The following is a 16829-nucleotide window of genomic DNA, read 5'->3' as shown; positions in this document are numbered from 1 at the left end:
CTTACTCATTACTGTTAATAAGGAAGAAAATAAGATTTTTTTTTCTTTTTTTTTAAGTAGTAAGGATTGAGAATGTCTGTAAGCTACATTATTAAAATCCATTTTGTTTATGTGACACCTTTCATTGCCTCTCCAGACCTCTTTTTTTCCTTTTCTCAAGTCAATCTTCTACTTTTCCTGAGAAGGATGAAATGATCCAATGTGACTTCTTTCCCCTTCCCTTTGACTTCTAAGCTGGAGTGCTGTAGTGTGGTAATCTTCCTGGAAGGGAAGACAAAGGAGCAAAACTTGATACTGTATTTGTGAGCAAGTACACTGGTTTTAATGATATCATATTGTTTGGTACCGAAGAACAAAAATTATTCCAAAGATCACTTATTTACATTTTAAATAATGTAGAGAAAAAGCCATTCTTCACTTTAAAGATGATGGTGATGATGGTGATTCTTTTTTTTTTAATTTATTTTTTATTGAAGGATAATTGCTTTACAGAATTTTTCTGTTTTCTGTCAAACCTCAACATGAATCAGCCTTGTTGTAGCTTTGATGATAATTCTAGATGTAAGAGACAGGGCAAAAACTCCTCCAGTTGACATGATCCTTACATTTCAACAGACTCCCCATTTTTCATATTTATTTCTCTCTGCCAAAGACCTATGTTCTGCTTCCTCTTTGAAGTTGTGTTCTAAACATCCTAACCTGTCTCTATAAAAATTTGACCCATGAGGACTTATCTGGTGGTCTAGTGGTTAAATTCCATGCTTTCACTGCAGGGGCACAGGTTCAATCCCTGGTTGGGGAACTAAGATCCTATGTGCCACATGACTTGGCCAAAAAATGAGAAATTGACCCATGAATTACCCACTCTTTCATAGTTTAAATATTTACCTTTAAATACATTCTACCACCTTCTCTGGCAAGTCTACAGATAATAAATTTTTTATTGGGATATAATTCACATATGATATTATATTAGTTTCAGGTATGCAGCATAACGATTTGATATTTGTATATTTTGCAAAATGAACACCACAATCCATCTAGTTAACATCCATCACCATATATAGTTACAGAATTTCTTTTCCTGCAGTGAGAACTTTCAAGACCTACAGTGTAAAGGTATTAACTACAGTCACCATGCAGGGTATTACATCACTATTTCTTCAGGGACAAAGTCAGCCAGTGAGTTGTCAGGGGGAGACTGAGAGGCTAGTGCTCTGTCTATCCACCACTTACAGCAGCAGAAAGGCTTTTACACATCTTGGATTTGAGGTTTCAGGTACTACTTTTTTTTCTTCTGAAATGAAATTTTCACAGCTAGAAGTCTGACCCAGCACACAGATATATTATATCTTCTCTGCATTCTTCCCTCTTTAACAAGATTTTCCCCATTAGGAATCATTTGCTAGCTTGCTTCACCTCCAAATTATGTACAAACTTTGCTGATCTCTATTACTATTGTTATTTTTCTTTCTTCTCCATCTTCTCTCTTCCTCCTCCTTTTTTTCCTCTTCCTTCCTCTTTTTCTTCTTTACATTTTTTGTCTGATTCATCTCATGAGAATATAAGCTCCACGAGAACAGGGATTTTGTTCTGTTTTTCCCTCAATATATTACCTAATGCTTAGAATGTGTGTGTATGCATGCTAAGTTGCTTCAGTCGTGCCTGACTCCTAGACTCTATGGACTGTAGACCTCCAGACTCCTCTGCCCGTGGATTCTAGAGGTAAAAATACTGGAGTGGGTTGTCATGCCTTCCTCCAGGAGATTTTCCCAACCAAGGGATGGAATTTGCATCTCCTGGGGCTCTTGACTTGCAGTCAGATTCTCTACTGCTGAGCCACTGGGGAAGTCCATGCCTAGAACAATAACTGACAAAAAGCCAACACATACTTGGCAGGGAAAACAAAAGACAAAGTATTAGACACAGTAGTTTCTTTCTGCAGTCCATGGGGTCTGCAGTGCATGGGATTGCAAAGAGTCAGACACGACTGAGAGACTGAACTGAACCGATTAGAAAGAATAAAAAAACTTAAAGAAACAGAACCAAAACTAACTTATTTTCAAATATCACATATAATCTACCCAAAGCTAACATTTAACTGAGGTACTTTTCTTTGCAGATATATGCCATATATTCTTCCAGAAGCTCATAGTCCTGAGAAGACAGAAATATATATTAGGATACAATACAAAGCTAGTGGAGCTGATGGAATTACAGCTCAGGTATTTCAAATCCTGAAAGATGATGCTGTGAAAGTGCTGCACTCAATATGCCAGCACATTTGGAAAACTCAGCAGTGGCCACAGGACTGGAAAAGGTCAGTTTTCATTCCAATCCCAAAGAAAGGCAATGCCAAAGAATGCTCAGACTACCACACGATTGCACTCATCTCACATGCTAGTAAAGTAATGCTCAAAATACTGCAAGCCAGGCTTCAGCAATACGTGACTCATGAACTTCCAGATGTTCAAGCTGGTTTTAGAAAAGGCAGAGGAACAAGAGATCAAATAGCAAACATCCACTGGATCATTGAAAAATCAAGAGAGTTCCAGAAAAACATCTATTTCTGCTTTATTGAATATGCCAAAGCTTTTGACTGTGTGGATCACAATAAACTGTGGAAAATTCTGAAAGAGATGGGAATGCCAGACCACCTGACTTGCCTCTTGAGAAACCTATATGCAGGTCAGGAAGCAACAGAACTGGACATGGAACAACAGACTGGTTCCAAATAGGAAGGCTGTATGTTGTCACCCTGCTTATTTAACGTATATGCAGAGTACATCAAGAGAAATGCTGGGCTGGAAGAAGCACAAGCTAGAATCAAGATTGCTGGGAGAAATATCAATAACCTCAGATATGCAGATGATACCACCCTAATGGCAGAAAGTGAAGAGGAGCTAAAAAGCCTCTTGATGAAAGTGAAAGAGGAGAGTGAAAAAGTTGGCTTAAAGCTCAACATTCAGAAAACTAACATCATGGCATCTGGTCCCATTAGTTCATGGGAAATAGATGGGGAAACAGTGGAAACAGTGTCAGACTTTTTTTTTGGGGGGGGGGGGCTCCAAAATCACTGCAGATGGAGATTGCAGCCATGAAATCAAAAGATGCTTACTCCTTGGAAGGAAAGTTATGACGAACCTAGATAGCATATTCAAAAGCAGAAACATTACTTTGTCGACTAAGGTCCGTCTAGTCAAGGCTATGGTTTTTCCAGTAATCATATATGGATATGAGATTTGGACTGTGAAGAAAGCTGAGCGCCGAAGAATTGATGTTTTTGAACTGTGGTGTTGGAGAGGACTCTTGAGAGTCCCTTGGACTGCAAGGAGATCCAACTAGTCCATTCTGAAGGAGATCAGCCCTGGGATTTCTTTGGAAGGAATGATGCTAAAGCTGAAACTCTAATACTTTGTCCACCTGATGCAAAGAGTTGACTCATTGGAAAAGACCCTGATGATGGGAGGGATTGGGGGCAGGAGGAGAAGGGGATGACAGAGGATGATATGGCTGAATGGCATCACCAACTCAATGGACATGAGTTTGGGTAAACTCTGGGAGTTGGTGATGGACAGGGAGGCCTGTCGTGCCATGATTCATGGGGTCGCAAAGAGAGGGACACGACTGAGCGACTGAACTAAACTGAACTGAACAATACACTAACTACTATTACTAACAAAACATTGTGAAGCAGAAAAGATAAATAAGGAATTCTTCCTGGCAGAGTTAGAAGGTATAATAAAAACTTAACTTAAAAGTAGAATTTGCAGTTTTCTACGGCATATTTTAAAGAAAATCCCCAACTTGCTATCACCTTGCTATATAATTATTTTCTTATTGTAATAAATAATATTAATCAAAATATGACCATTGTTCTGAAACAGGGCATATCAAAGATCACTGCACCCATCTGTTTTCTGTGACATGTTTGCATGTTTTCACTAAAAACAGGAGACTATAATAAGATACAAAAGGTTCTTCTGTAATATAAATATAGCTATGAGATTGAGTTGGAAGTATTAACAATGCCATAAAATATGACAGATTTTTAGGTAATTAACTTGGTTGAAATTAAAAGACACTCCTTGGAAGGAAAGTTTTGACCAACCTAGATAGCATATTCAAAAGCAGAGACATTACTTTGCCAACAAAGGTCTGTCTAGTCAAGGCTATAGTTTTTCCAGTGGTCACGTATGGATGTGAGAGTTGGACTGTGAAGAAAGCTGAGCACCGAAGAATTGATGATTTTGAACTACGGTGTTGGAAAAGACTCTTGAGAGTCCCTTGGACTGCAAGGTGATCCAAACAGTCCATTCTAAAGGAGATCAGTCCTGGGTGTTCTTTGGAAGGAATGACGCTGAAGCTGAAGCTCCAGTACTTTGGCCACCTCATGCAAAGAGTTTACTCATTGGAAAAGACTGATACTGGGAGGGATTGGGGGCAGGAGGAGAAGGGGACGGCAGAGGATGAGATGGCTGGATGGCATCACCGACTCGATGGACATGAGTGTGAGTGAACTCCGGGAGCTGGTGATGGACAGGGAGGCCTGGTTTGCTGCGATTCATGGGATCGCAGAGAATTGGACATGACTGAGCGACTGAACTGAACTGAACTGAACTAAAGTCGGTTGACTCACTAGGTAACCTGCCAGGATTATATGTTACAGGTATTTCTCATACTGTGAACCACTGTGAAATCAGATAACTTTAAAATGATGTATCAGTAAGTCACAGGCAAAGAGTGATTGTGAGTAGGGAAGCCCAGGTTTTATATCCTGAATCTTATAGTAAATATGGAGATGTTTCCACTCTGTCTGTAAGATGGGGCTAACGGGGACCTCCATGGTGGTCCAGTGGTTAAGACTCTGCACTTCCAATGCAGGGCATGCAAGTCTGATCCCTGGTCATGAACCTGAGATCCCATGTGACAGGTAGTGTGGCCAAAAAATGAAAAATAAATAAAAAACAAAACAGAGGAACTACAACAGAAATTGAGATAAAAGCAGAAACCAATGAATCAGGAAACAAAAATAGTTTAAAATAAAGCAAATAAAAATGCAGAACTGCTAATAAGTCCAAATTTCCCTCTTAAAGTTCTGTTTTCCAGGCTAATCCTTTCTATTAGTTTAAGGATTCACTTGAAACTTTGCTTCCTGTTAAGAATTAATGGGATTAATACTCAAGGAGCATGTGAATAGTCTCATCAGAAACCACAACTTCTGCCCTTTTATCCCCTAAAAATAGACATCATCTCCAGTGGCTGGGGTTGGGAGCCTTTAATTCTCTGTATTTTATATATTTTTTATTCCATGAATCAAACATAAACAAAACCAGAATGGCACCCAAGATTGTTCAGTTTTCTACCCCTAAACCTAAGACCAATAATATAAAGGTCATAGCTAAGCATGGTTTGGGCATTTATCTAATGAGGAATAAGTGGACAAGAGATGGTAATACCAGACCACCTTACCTGCCTCTTGAGAAATCTGTATGCAGGTCAAGAAGCAACAGTTAGAACTGGACATAGAACAACAGACTCCTTTTCCAAACTGGGAAAGAAGTACATTGAGGTTGTGTATTGTCACTCTGCTTATTTAACTTATATGCAGAGTACATCATGTGAAATGCCAGGATGGATGAGGCACAGCTGGAATCAAGATTCCCGGGAGAAATATCAATAACCTCAGATATGCAGATGACACCACTCTTATGATAGAAAGTGAAGAGGAACTGAAGAGCCTCTTGATGAAAGTGAAAGAGGAGAGTGAAAAAGTTGGCTTAAAGCTCAACATTCAGAAAACGAAGATCATGGCATCTGGTCCCATTACTTCATGGCAAATAGTTGGGGAAACAATGGAAACAATGATAGGATTAATTTTCTTGGGCTCCAAAATTACTGCAGATGGTGATGCAGCCATGAAATTAAAAGATACTTGCTCCTTGGAAGAAAAGCTATGACCAACCTAGACAGCATATTAAAAAGCAGAGATGTTACTTTGCCAACAACCATCCATCTTATCAAAGCTATGCTTCTTCCAGTAGTCATGTATGGATGTGAGAGTTGGACTAAAAAGAAAGCTGAGTGCCGAAGAATTGATGCTTTTGAACTGTGGTGTTGGAGAAGACTCTTGAGAGTCCCTTGGACTGCAAGAAGATCCAACCAGTCCATCCTAAAGGAGATCACTCCTGAATATTCATTTGAAGGACTGATGCTGAAGCTGAAACTCCAAAACTAGCCGTCTGATGTGAAGAAAATGACTCATTGGAAAAGACCCTGATGCTGGGAAAGATTGAAGGTGGGAGGAGAAAAGACAGAAAATGAGATGGTTGGATGGCATCACTGACTCGATGGACATGAGTCTGAGTAGGCTCTGGGAGTGATGGACAAGAAAGCCTGGCGTGCTGCAGTCCATGGGGTCACAAAGAGTCAGACATGACTGAGTGGCTGAACAGAACTGAACTGAACTGAGCTAAGTGGACATGAAAACTCTTCAACCAGTTTCTGGTCTTGAAGACATTAAATTTTCATACCATTGAAATGAAATGAATCAAGATGATATATGATCTGAACCATAGATTGATGGCATCTCAAATTTTGAGTAGATTAAAAATCAGAAATAATGATGATGATCAGGGAGGTCCAGTTGTTGTTATTCAGTCGTTCAATCGTGTCCAACTCTTTGTGACCCCAATGACTGCAGCACAGCTGGCCTCCCTGTCCTTCACCACCTCCCATAACTGGCCCAAACTCAAGTCGATTGAGTCAGTGGAAAGGCGAAAGTCATATGGGGAGGAACGAGAAGCTTGTTATGTCAGAAGTGAAAGATATGGAAGACAACACAAGAAGAATAGGTTGTAGCAGGCATTGTATGCCAGTATAATGAGTGTGGAATTTGCATTACATATCACCTTATGTGCTATTTATTATTGCTGGCAGCAAGCTGGCAGTTTAAATGACTTCCGTCAAGGGCTGTGGAGGCTCAATAAAAGAGAGTATTGTGGCACACTGGGAGTATTTCCCAAGACCAATCTCACTTCTGTCTCTTCCCCATTTTGCCAAAGTCTGGGTGCAGCCTCGAGATGTTTTCTGCACAAACAGAGACAGAAATAGGGATAAAGAGTTTGCTTTAAGATTGAAAATAATTTTGCAGAGCACCTACATGTAAATGAATGATCTGGGGTGCAAAAACTTGTAGCTGGATTAGATGAGAATGAGTTGGCAATCCATCAAATACACTGATTTTTGTAAATTAAGAATAAAATATTATAGCAAAAAAAAGTTACTGTGGGTTAGGAATCAGAAAGATTTTTGGAAATGGTCAGATGATCAATATTTTAGTCTTTGAGAGCCACATGGTCACCTGTGCAATTACTGAACTCAGTTGTTAAAACTTGAAAGTAGCCATCGACTACACACAAATCCAGTACAACATGATAGACACTGCAACTGGAATCTTATATAATTTCTACATGTCATGGACTTTATTCTTCCTTTGATTTTGTTCAACCATCTAAAAATGTAAAAATCATTCTTAGCTCCTGGGCAGTTTCTCATCGAGTTGCTTGCAAAATCCTGATGCAGGAAGAGCTTTAGGAGCTTCCTTTCTGCTTTGCCTCCAGCATTTTTCTTTGGCCTTAAAAGTCTTTTTTCCCCCCTCTAAGTATGAAACAACTATAAATAGAATATTGGGAACATACAGATAAAATATAATGTATTATTCTATATATTTGGTTGGCTAACATTATCGGATATGAATAAAAAGGGATCATTCACAAAAATTGAGGGGGGATGTTTGAACTACAAAAAAAAGTCAACAATGATATCTTTTAAAAATTATAATGTAGCATCAGTTATACATTTAGAGGAATTCCAGAAATATATATACTTTTAAATCCTACAATCATTTAGATAATATTCCCTGAAATTATTTAGCGCTTATCACAAAGCCCTCAAACAGCAGACTACAAATGGGGTCACCTGTATAGATTCTATTTTAGTGCAGCAGGAAGAGGCAGAGATGTCCCAGTTTAGTCAATCCTGTTTTTGGTTTTGCAGGTCACACACCAGCCCTTCAGTTCATGAATATGCTCTCTATTTCTGGACTAAAAGCCTACCTTTCCTATAGAGCACTTCAACCATGTCAATTCGGAGAGGAAAGAACTGATGGGACTGATTTCTCTGCTGGATGTTGTGAGCAAGACAGCATAAAACTGACAAGCCTAAAGATTCAAATGAAATATTCCAATTAAAGTGCAGATGAAATGTGAAGACTAGTACCACTAACAATATATATGCAAAAAAAAGAAAGGAAGAAAAGAGCATAAATATGACCAATGTCACACAAGAAAGAGCATGGGGAAGGACTTCAAATGAGGGGTTTTCAAACTCTAAAAGGAGGCTACAGACAACAGGATGAAGATGAGAGATAACATAAGCCTACAATAAACAATGTACCCCACTAATGAGACAGCACTGCAGAAATTCACCCCCAAAAACCTGTTAGAGGGTAAGAGGCAAGGAACAGCTTCTTTATAAGATTTCCTGATTCACCTCAGAATATTTTCATTTTCCTTATCTTCATAAATTTATTTCAGTGTACAGTTCACCCTTGAATATGTGCATGGGTTTACTTATATGTGAATTTTTTTTGATAAATAAACAAATTTCCATTGCCCATAGTCTCCCTCCTTCAATTGCACTTATTTGTCCTTTTAAATTGCAGAAATGTAAGAAGAAACACATGAAAAAACTCAATTTAATAATGTAGATATCAGAGTATGATAAACGGCTCATAGAAAGATGAAGAAGAGGCAGCAGTGATAAGCAAAGACAGGAGTACTTGGAAGATGTAAGTGAGCAAAAAATCCTAAAAGTCTTAAGTCAAAAAACTGAATGCATACCGCATACTGCATTCAGTGGGCAGATACATTGGCTTTTGCCGGGATTTTGTTGATCCACACAATATTTAAAATTTATGAGCTAGTTACCAACGTTAACAAACCTGAAGATTTTACATAAAATCAGAGCTTTCTGATTCACTTGAAGTTCTGTAGATCTAACCCTGACTTCTCTGAATGATCTGTGCAGTTATCCTCACTGTGCCTGAAATTCCTCATCTACTAAATGGGAAAAACAATATACCTTGTTTTATAAGTCTTTTGTTGAAGATTAATCAACAATGTACTGAAAGTACTTGGAACGGTACTTAGCATGGTGTATGTAACACATATTTAGTATTAGTAACATGTTTTATTAGGGCGTTCATAATGGCTTAGCAGTAAACAATCCACCTCCCAATACAGGAGATGTGGGTTTGATCACTGGGTCAGGAAGATCCCCAGGAGAAGGAAATGGCAACCCACTCTAGTATCTTGCCTGGGAAACCCCAGGGACAGAGGAGTCTGGTGGGGTACAGTTCATGGGGTTGCATAGAGTAGGACAAAACTTAGCAACTAAAACAACAACATAAGTAGCGACAGTACTTGCTGCTGCATTTGACAAACTGAGGCTTGGAATTCTTGAGGTGAGCGTTAAGATAAAAGCATCTGAATGCAAAGTTCCAAAGAACAGCAAGAACAGATAAGAAAGCCTTCTTCAGTGATCAATGAAAAGAAATAGAGGAAAACAACAGAATGGGAAAGCCTAGAGATCTCTTCAAGAAAATTAGAGATACCAAGGGAACATTTCATGCAAAGATGGGTTCGATAAAGGACAATAATGAGATGGACCTAACAGAAGCAGAAGATATTAAGAAGAGGTGGCAAGAATACACAGAAGAACTGTACAAAAAAGATCATGACCCAGATAATCACGATGGTGTGATCACTAATCTAGAGCCAGACATCTTGGAATGTGAAGTCAAGTGGGCCTTAGAAAGCATCTCCACGAACAAAGCAAGTGGAGGTGATGAAATTCCAGTGGAGCTATTTCAAATCCTGAAAGATGATGCTGTGAAAGTGCTGCACTCAACCTGCCAGCAAATTTGGAAAACTCAGCAGTGGCCACAGGATTGGAAAAGGTCAGTTTTCATTCCAATCCCAAAGAAAGGCAATGCCAAAGAATGCTCAAACTACTACACAATTGCACTCATCTCACACACTAGTAAAGTAATGCTCAAAATTCTCCAAGCCAGGCTTCAACAATATGTGAACCGTGAACTTCCTGATGTTCAAGCTGGTTTTAGAAAAGGCAGAGGAACCAGAGATAAAATTGCCAACATCTGCTGGATCATCGAAAAAGCAAGAGAGTTCCAGAAAAACATTTATTTCTGCTTTATTGACTATGCCAAAGCCTTTGACTGTGTGGATCACAGTAAACTGGAAAATTCTGAAAGAGATGGGAATACCAGGCCAGCTGACCTGCCTCTTGAGAAATCTGTATGCAGGTCAGGAAGCAACAGTTGGAACTGGACATGGAACAACAGACTGGTTCCAAATAGGAAAAGGAGTACTTCAAGGCTTTATATTGTCACCCTGCTTTTTTAACTTATATGCAGAGTACATCATGAGAAATGCTGGACTGGAAGAAACACAAGCTGGAATCAAGATTGCCGGGAGAAATATCAATAACCTCAGATATGCAGATGACACCACCCTTATGGCAAAAAGTGAAGAGGAACTAAAAAGCCTCTTGATGAAGTGAAAGAGGAGAGTGACAAAGTTGGCTTAAAGCTCAACATTCGGAAAACAAAGATCATGCATCTGGTCCCATCACTTCATGGGAAATAGATGGGGAAACAGTAGAAACAGTGTCAGACTTTATTTTTCTGGGCTCCAAAATCACTGCAGATGGTGACTGCAGCCATGAAATTAAAAGATGCTTACTCCTTGGAAGAAAAGTTATGACAACCTAGATAGCATATTCAAAAGCAGAAACATTACTTTGTCGACTAAGGTCCGTCTAGTCAAGGCTATGGTTCTTCCAGTGGTCATGTATGGATGTGAGAGTTGGAATGTGAAGAAGGCTGAGTGCTGAATAATTGATGCTTTTGAACTGTGGTGTTGGAGAAGACTCCTGAGAGTCCCTTGGACTGCAAGGAGATACAACCAGTCCATTCTGAAGGAGATCAGCCCTGGGATTTCTTTGGAAGGAATGATGCTAAAGCTGAAACTCCAGTACTTTGGCCACCTCATGCGAAGGGCTGACTCATTAGAAAAGACTCTGATGCTGGGAGGGATTGGGGGCAGGAGGAGAAGGGGACGACAGAGGATGAGATGGCTGGATGGCATCACTGACTCAATGGACGTGAGTCTGAGTGAACTCCAGGAGTTAGTGATGGACAGGGAGGCCTGGCATGCTGCAATTCATGGGGTCACAAAGAGTCGGACACAACTGAGTGACTGAACTGAACTGAACTGAGCATTGAAAAGGACACAGGAAAATGATGTACTCTGATCAGCAAGACATATATTGTGAAGTGCAAAAACAATTGAGTTATGCAGACTTCCAACCTAATGATTTCCTTTAAGAAAGCATTGCATGTGCTCAACAAAGTGAAAAAGCCCTTTAGAAGCATCTTCAGTTCCAAAATTCTGTGCACACTGAAGTAACTAATCACAAGAAGGCATAAAATTCACCTTGAAAGTAACTAAAAAGCATGATTCAAAATATGTCAGTAGTATTCAAGCGAATCTTTTTTTTTTTTAATTGAGGTACCACTGGCTTTTCACACTGTTCATGGTCAAAAGTGAGAGTTAGACCAAAAAGAAGGCTGAGTGCTGAAGAATTGATGCTTTTGCGCTGTGGTGTTGGAGAAGACTCTTGAGAGTCCCTTGGACTGCAAGGAGATCAAACCAATCAATCCTAAAGGAAATCAACCCTGAATATTCATTGAAAAGACTGATGCTGAAGCTGAAGCTCCAATACTTTGGCCACCTGATGCGAAGAGCTAACTCATTGGAAAAGACCCTGATGCTGGGAAAGATTGAGGGCAGGAGGAGAAGGGGATGGCAGGCAGAGGATGAGATGGTTGGATGGCATCACCAACTCAGTGGACATAAATATGAGCAAACTCCAGGAGACAATGAAGGACAGGGAAGCCTGCTGTGCTGTAGTCCACGTGTTCGCAAAGAGTCAGACTCTACTTAGTGACCACACAACAGCAACACTGGCTAATAACAGTCCATAATTCATGATTCACTATACTTCTCCTTACACGGCAGGGTGCTCACCACCTGGTTTGTTGTCCATCCATTACCATATGGTTAACCCCTTTTATCACTACACCTCCTTCCCTCTCCCCTTTCCCTTTGGTGACCACTATTCTGCTCCCTGGGTTTTGTTTGTTCATTTTATTTATTTTTTAAAATTCCACATACAAGTGTGGTCATATGGTATTTTTCTTTCCCCATCTGACTTATATCATTAGTATAATACCCTCAAGGCCCATCTATGTGTCACAAATGGCACAATTTCATCTTTTTATGGCTGAGTAGTATTCCAGTGTGGAATCTGTTCATCCATATGGACAGTGAGGTTGTTTCCATATCTTGGCTATTGTAAACAATGTTGCAATGAACATAGAGATGCAGGCATAGTTTTGAATTAGGGTTTTCATATCCTAAGATAAATACCCAGAAGTGAAACAGCTAGGTCATACAGAAGTTCTATTCTTAATATTTTGAGGACTCTCCATATTGTTATCCACATTGGCTGCACCGATATACATTTCCATCAACAATTTATGAAGGTTCCTTTTCCTCCACATACTGTCCAGCACTTGCTATTTCTAACCTTTTTGATAACAGCTATTCTTATGGATGTGACGTGATATCTAACTGTGGTTTTGACTTGCATTTCCCCAATAATTAGTGATGTTGAGCATCTTTTCAAGTGTCTTTGAGTCATTTTTCTTCTTGGAAAAATTATTATTTAGATCCCCTACCCATTTTTAACTAGCTTTGGTTTTTGTTATTGCTGATGTTCTTGAGTTGTGTGAGTTCTTTATGTATTTTTTATATTAATCCTTCATTGATTATATGGTTTTTTAATAATCTCCCATTTGGTAGGCTGTCTTTTCATCTTGTTGATGGTTTCTTTTTCTGTGTGGAAGCTTTTTAGTCTGGTGGAGTTCCGTTTGTTTATTTTTGCTTGTTTCCCTTGTCTGAAAAGACAAATCCAGAAAGATTGCTAAGACCAATATCAGACAATGTATTGCTTATGTTCTGTCCTAAGAGTTTTATGGTTTCAGGTCTTATATTCAAGTCTTTAATCCATTTGGAGTTAGGTTTTGTCTATGGTGTAAGATATTGCTTCAGTTCCTTTTGTTCATGGCAGTCCCATTCTCCCAATATCATTTCCTGAAGAGACTATCTATCTCCATTGTATATTCTTTGCTCCTTTGTTGTAAATTAGTTGTCAGTATTTGTATGCACTTATTTCTGGGCTTTCTATTATATTTCATTGATCCATGTGTCTGTTTTCTGCCAAAACCATGCTATTTTGGTTAAATATAGCTTTGTAGTGGGCTTCCCAGGTGGTGCTAGCAGTAAGGAACCTGCCTGCCAACGCAGGAGATGTAAGAGACACAGGTTTGATCCTTGGGCTGGGAAGATCCCCTGGAGGAGTGCATGGCAACCCCCTCCAGTATTCTTGACTGGAGAATCCCATGGACTGAGGAACCTGGTGGACTACAGTCCATAGGTTTGCAGAGAGTTAGACATGACTGAAGCGACTTAGCACTCACTCAGCTTTGTATTATAATTTAAAAGTAGAGTGCGTGATGCCTCTAGCTTTGTTCTTTTTTCTCAGAATTGCTTTGGCTATTTGCAGTCTTTTATGGTTGTAAATAAATTTAAAATTTTCTGTTATATTTCTGGGAAAAATGTCATTGGGTTTTTAATAGGGATTGCATTGAATCTATAAACTATTATAGGAAAAATTGGATATTTTTAACAGTTTAATTCTTCTAATGCATGAGCACAAAATATTTTCCCATTTTTGTGTCTTATTTTTCAGCAATATCTTACCATTTCTGGTGTTGTTTTTAGTGTTTAAATTTATTCCTGGTATTTTTTTTTTATTTTTTGAGATTGTAAGTAAGTTTTTTCTTGTTTTATTGAAATATAGTTGATTTACAGTGTTGTGCTAGTTTCAGGTATACAACAAAGTGATTTAGATATGTGTGTGTGTGTGTGTGTGTGTATACACACACATGTATTCTTTTTCAAATGGTTTTTTATCATAACATTCGATTATGGTTCAGAAAAATTTGAGTGACCAACGTTCTCTGAAAAGATATATTGACTCTGTGTGTGTGTTGGTTGTTCAATCATGTCTGACTCTTTGTGACCCTATGGACTGTAGCCTCCCAGGCTCCTCTGTTCATGGGATTCTCCAGGCAAGAATACTGGAGTGGGTGGTCATTCCCTTCTCCAGGGGATCTTCCCCACCCAAGGATGAAACCTGGGTCTCCCACATTGAAGGCAGATTCTTTACCACTGAGTCACAGTGAAGCCTCTGTAGACTGCAGTTATTGGGGGCAGGGAGGGTAGGGGGCAGCTGGTAAGTTAAATGACCCTATTTTCTATTCTGAAGATGACAGAAAATCCCACATCCAGTCTGATTATAGAGATGAATGTTCCCCAAATGGCTGAGAATAAATACAACAAGAAAGGCAGAACTGTAAAGCTAAGGGCATGTAACAGGCTCTGGGAAAAAGTCTCAGAAATACTTAGAGTGGCAAAAAGAAAGTTTGACTGGAATCTGAAGTTCTCAGTCATCTTGGCCTTTTGTTCCATGCTTAAGGATGTGCATGAAAGTGATATAATGGAAACTCACCTTTTTGTCAATAGGTGCATCTCTGTACAGCTCCTCCATTTCCTCCCCTGTAAACCGGTTTCCCATTGTGGCCAGCAGCTGTCTCAAGTAATCCTCCTGAATGGTGCCAGTTGCTTCAACAAAGTAAGTAAAAGCATTTCTGATGACATCTTCCAGATCTGCACCATTTAACTTTTCACCAAACTTCGTGAGAAACACGACAAAGTTTGTGGAACCCTGAGCCTCATCATCATGACATCCAGATCCTCATCAGTTGGATTTTTTCCCAGGGAGGCAAGCATATCATGCAAGTCTTCATTGTTGATGAAGCCATCTCTGTTCTAAACTATCATATTGAACGCCTCCCTGAACCCCTGAATCTGTGACTGGTTGAACATAGACACCACATTGGAGGTTGTGCACTGGGGGTGCTTCTTGGTGGCCTTGGTCTTTGCTCTTTTGCTCGACATGGTGGCAGTTAAATCCCTGCTTAGCTGAAAGTATCTGAAAGCTTCAGGGATCCCCTTGCTGCCCTGGCTGTGGCTACCAGATCGCTTCCCTGGATGCTTTTTCATTATAGATTATTATGATATATTGAATACAGTTTCCCATGGTATACAGTGGGTCCTTGTTGTTTATCTATTTTATATATAATAATGTGTATCTGTTAATCCCAAGTTCCTAATTTATTCTCCCCACCCTGTCGCCTTTGGTGACCATATATTTGTTTTCTGTCTGCGAGTCTGCTTCTATCTTGTAAATAAGCACATTTGTATCATTTTTTAGGTTCCACATATAATATTTGCCTTTCTCTGTCTTACTTACTTCACTTAGTATGATTATATCTAGGTCCAACCATGTTTCTGAAAGTGGCATTATTTCACTTTTTTGTCTGAGTAATATTCCACTGTATATATAGACCACATCTTCTTCATCCATGCATCTGTTAATGGACACTTAGATTGTTTCCATGTCTCAGCTATTATAAATAGTGCTGCTGTGAATATTGGGGTACATGTCTCTTTTAGAATTATAGGTTTGTCCAAGTATATGCCCAGAAGTGGGAGCACTGGATCACACAGTAGCTCTATTTTTAGTTTTTAAGGAATTTCCATACTATTTTCCATGGAATAGGAGGCTTCTCTTTTCTCCACATCCTCTCTTCAGTTCAGCTCAGTCACTCAGTTGTGTTTGACTCTTTGTGACCCCATGGACTGCAGCACACCAGGCTTCCCTGTCCATCACCAACTCCCAGAGCTTGCTCAAACTCATGTCCACTGAGTTGGTGATGCCATTCAACCATCTCATCCTCTGTCATCCCCTTCTCCTCTGGCCTTCATTCTTTGCCAGCATCAGGGTCTTTTCCAAGGAGTCCGTCCTTTGTATCAGGTGGCCAAAGTATTGGCGTTCAGCTTCAGCATCAGTCCTTCCAATGAACATTCAGGACTGATTTCCTTTAGGATTTACTGGTTTGATCGTCTTTCTTCTTTTTCTTAAATTTTATTTTTACTTTATTTTACTTTACAATACTGAAATAAATGCAAAAGAAACAAAAGAGACCATAGCAAAAATCAAAAAAGCCAAAAGCTGGTTCTTTGAAAGGATAAATAAAATTGACAAACCATTAGCTAGACTCATCAAGAAACAAAGGGAGAAGAATAAAATCAATAAAATTAGAAATGAAAATGGAGAGATCACAACAGACAACACAGAAATACAAAGGATCATAAGAGACTACTATCAGCAATGATATGCCAATAAAATGGACAAATTCTTAGAAAAGTACAACTTTCCAAAACTGAACCAGGAAGAAATAGAAAATCTTAACAGACCCATCACAAGCATGGAAATTGAAACTGTAATCAGAAATCTTCCAGCAAACAAAAGCCCAGGTCCAGATGGCTTCACAGCTGAATTCTACCAAATTTTCGAGAAGAGCTAACACCTATCCTACTCAAACTCTTCCAGAAAATGCAGAGGAAGGTAAACTTCCAAACTCATTCTATGAGGCCAACATCACCCTAATACCAAAACCTGACAAAGATGCCACCAAAAAAGAAAACTACAGG

General features: G+C 39.3%; 1 pseudogene; it reads right to left on the bottom strand.

Annotated features, from left to right (window-relative positions):
- Positions 1 to 14715: 14715 nt before the first annotated feature.
- LOC120878675 lies at positions 14716 to 15293 on the bottom strand (annotated as a pseudogene).
- Positions 15294 to 16829: the final 1536 nt, after the last annotated feature.

This window comes from Oryx dammah, unplaced genomic scaffold, assembly GCF_014754425.2.
Source record: "Oryx dammah isolate SB20612 unplaced genomic scaffold, SCBI_Odam_1.1 HiC_scaffold_19, whole genome shotgun sequence".
NCBI lineage: Eukaryota > Metazoa > Chordata > Mammalia > Artiodactyla > Bovidae > Oryx > Oryx dammah.
The sequence above is the reverse complement of the archived record's forward strand: the minus strand, read 5'-3'. Positions and strand labels throughout refer to the sequence as shown.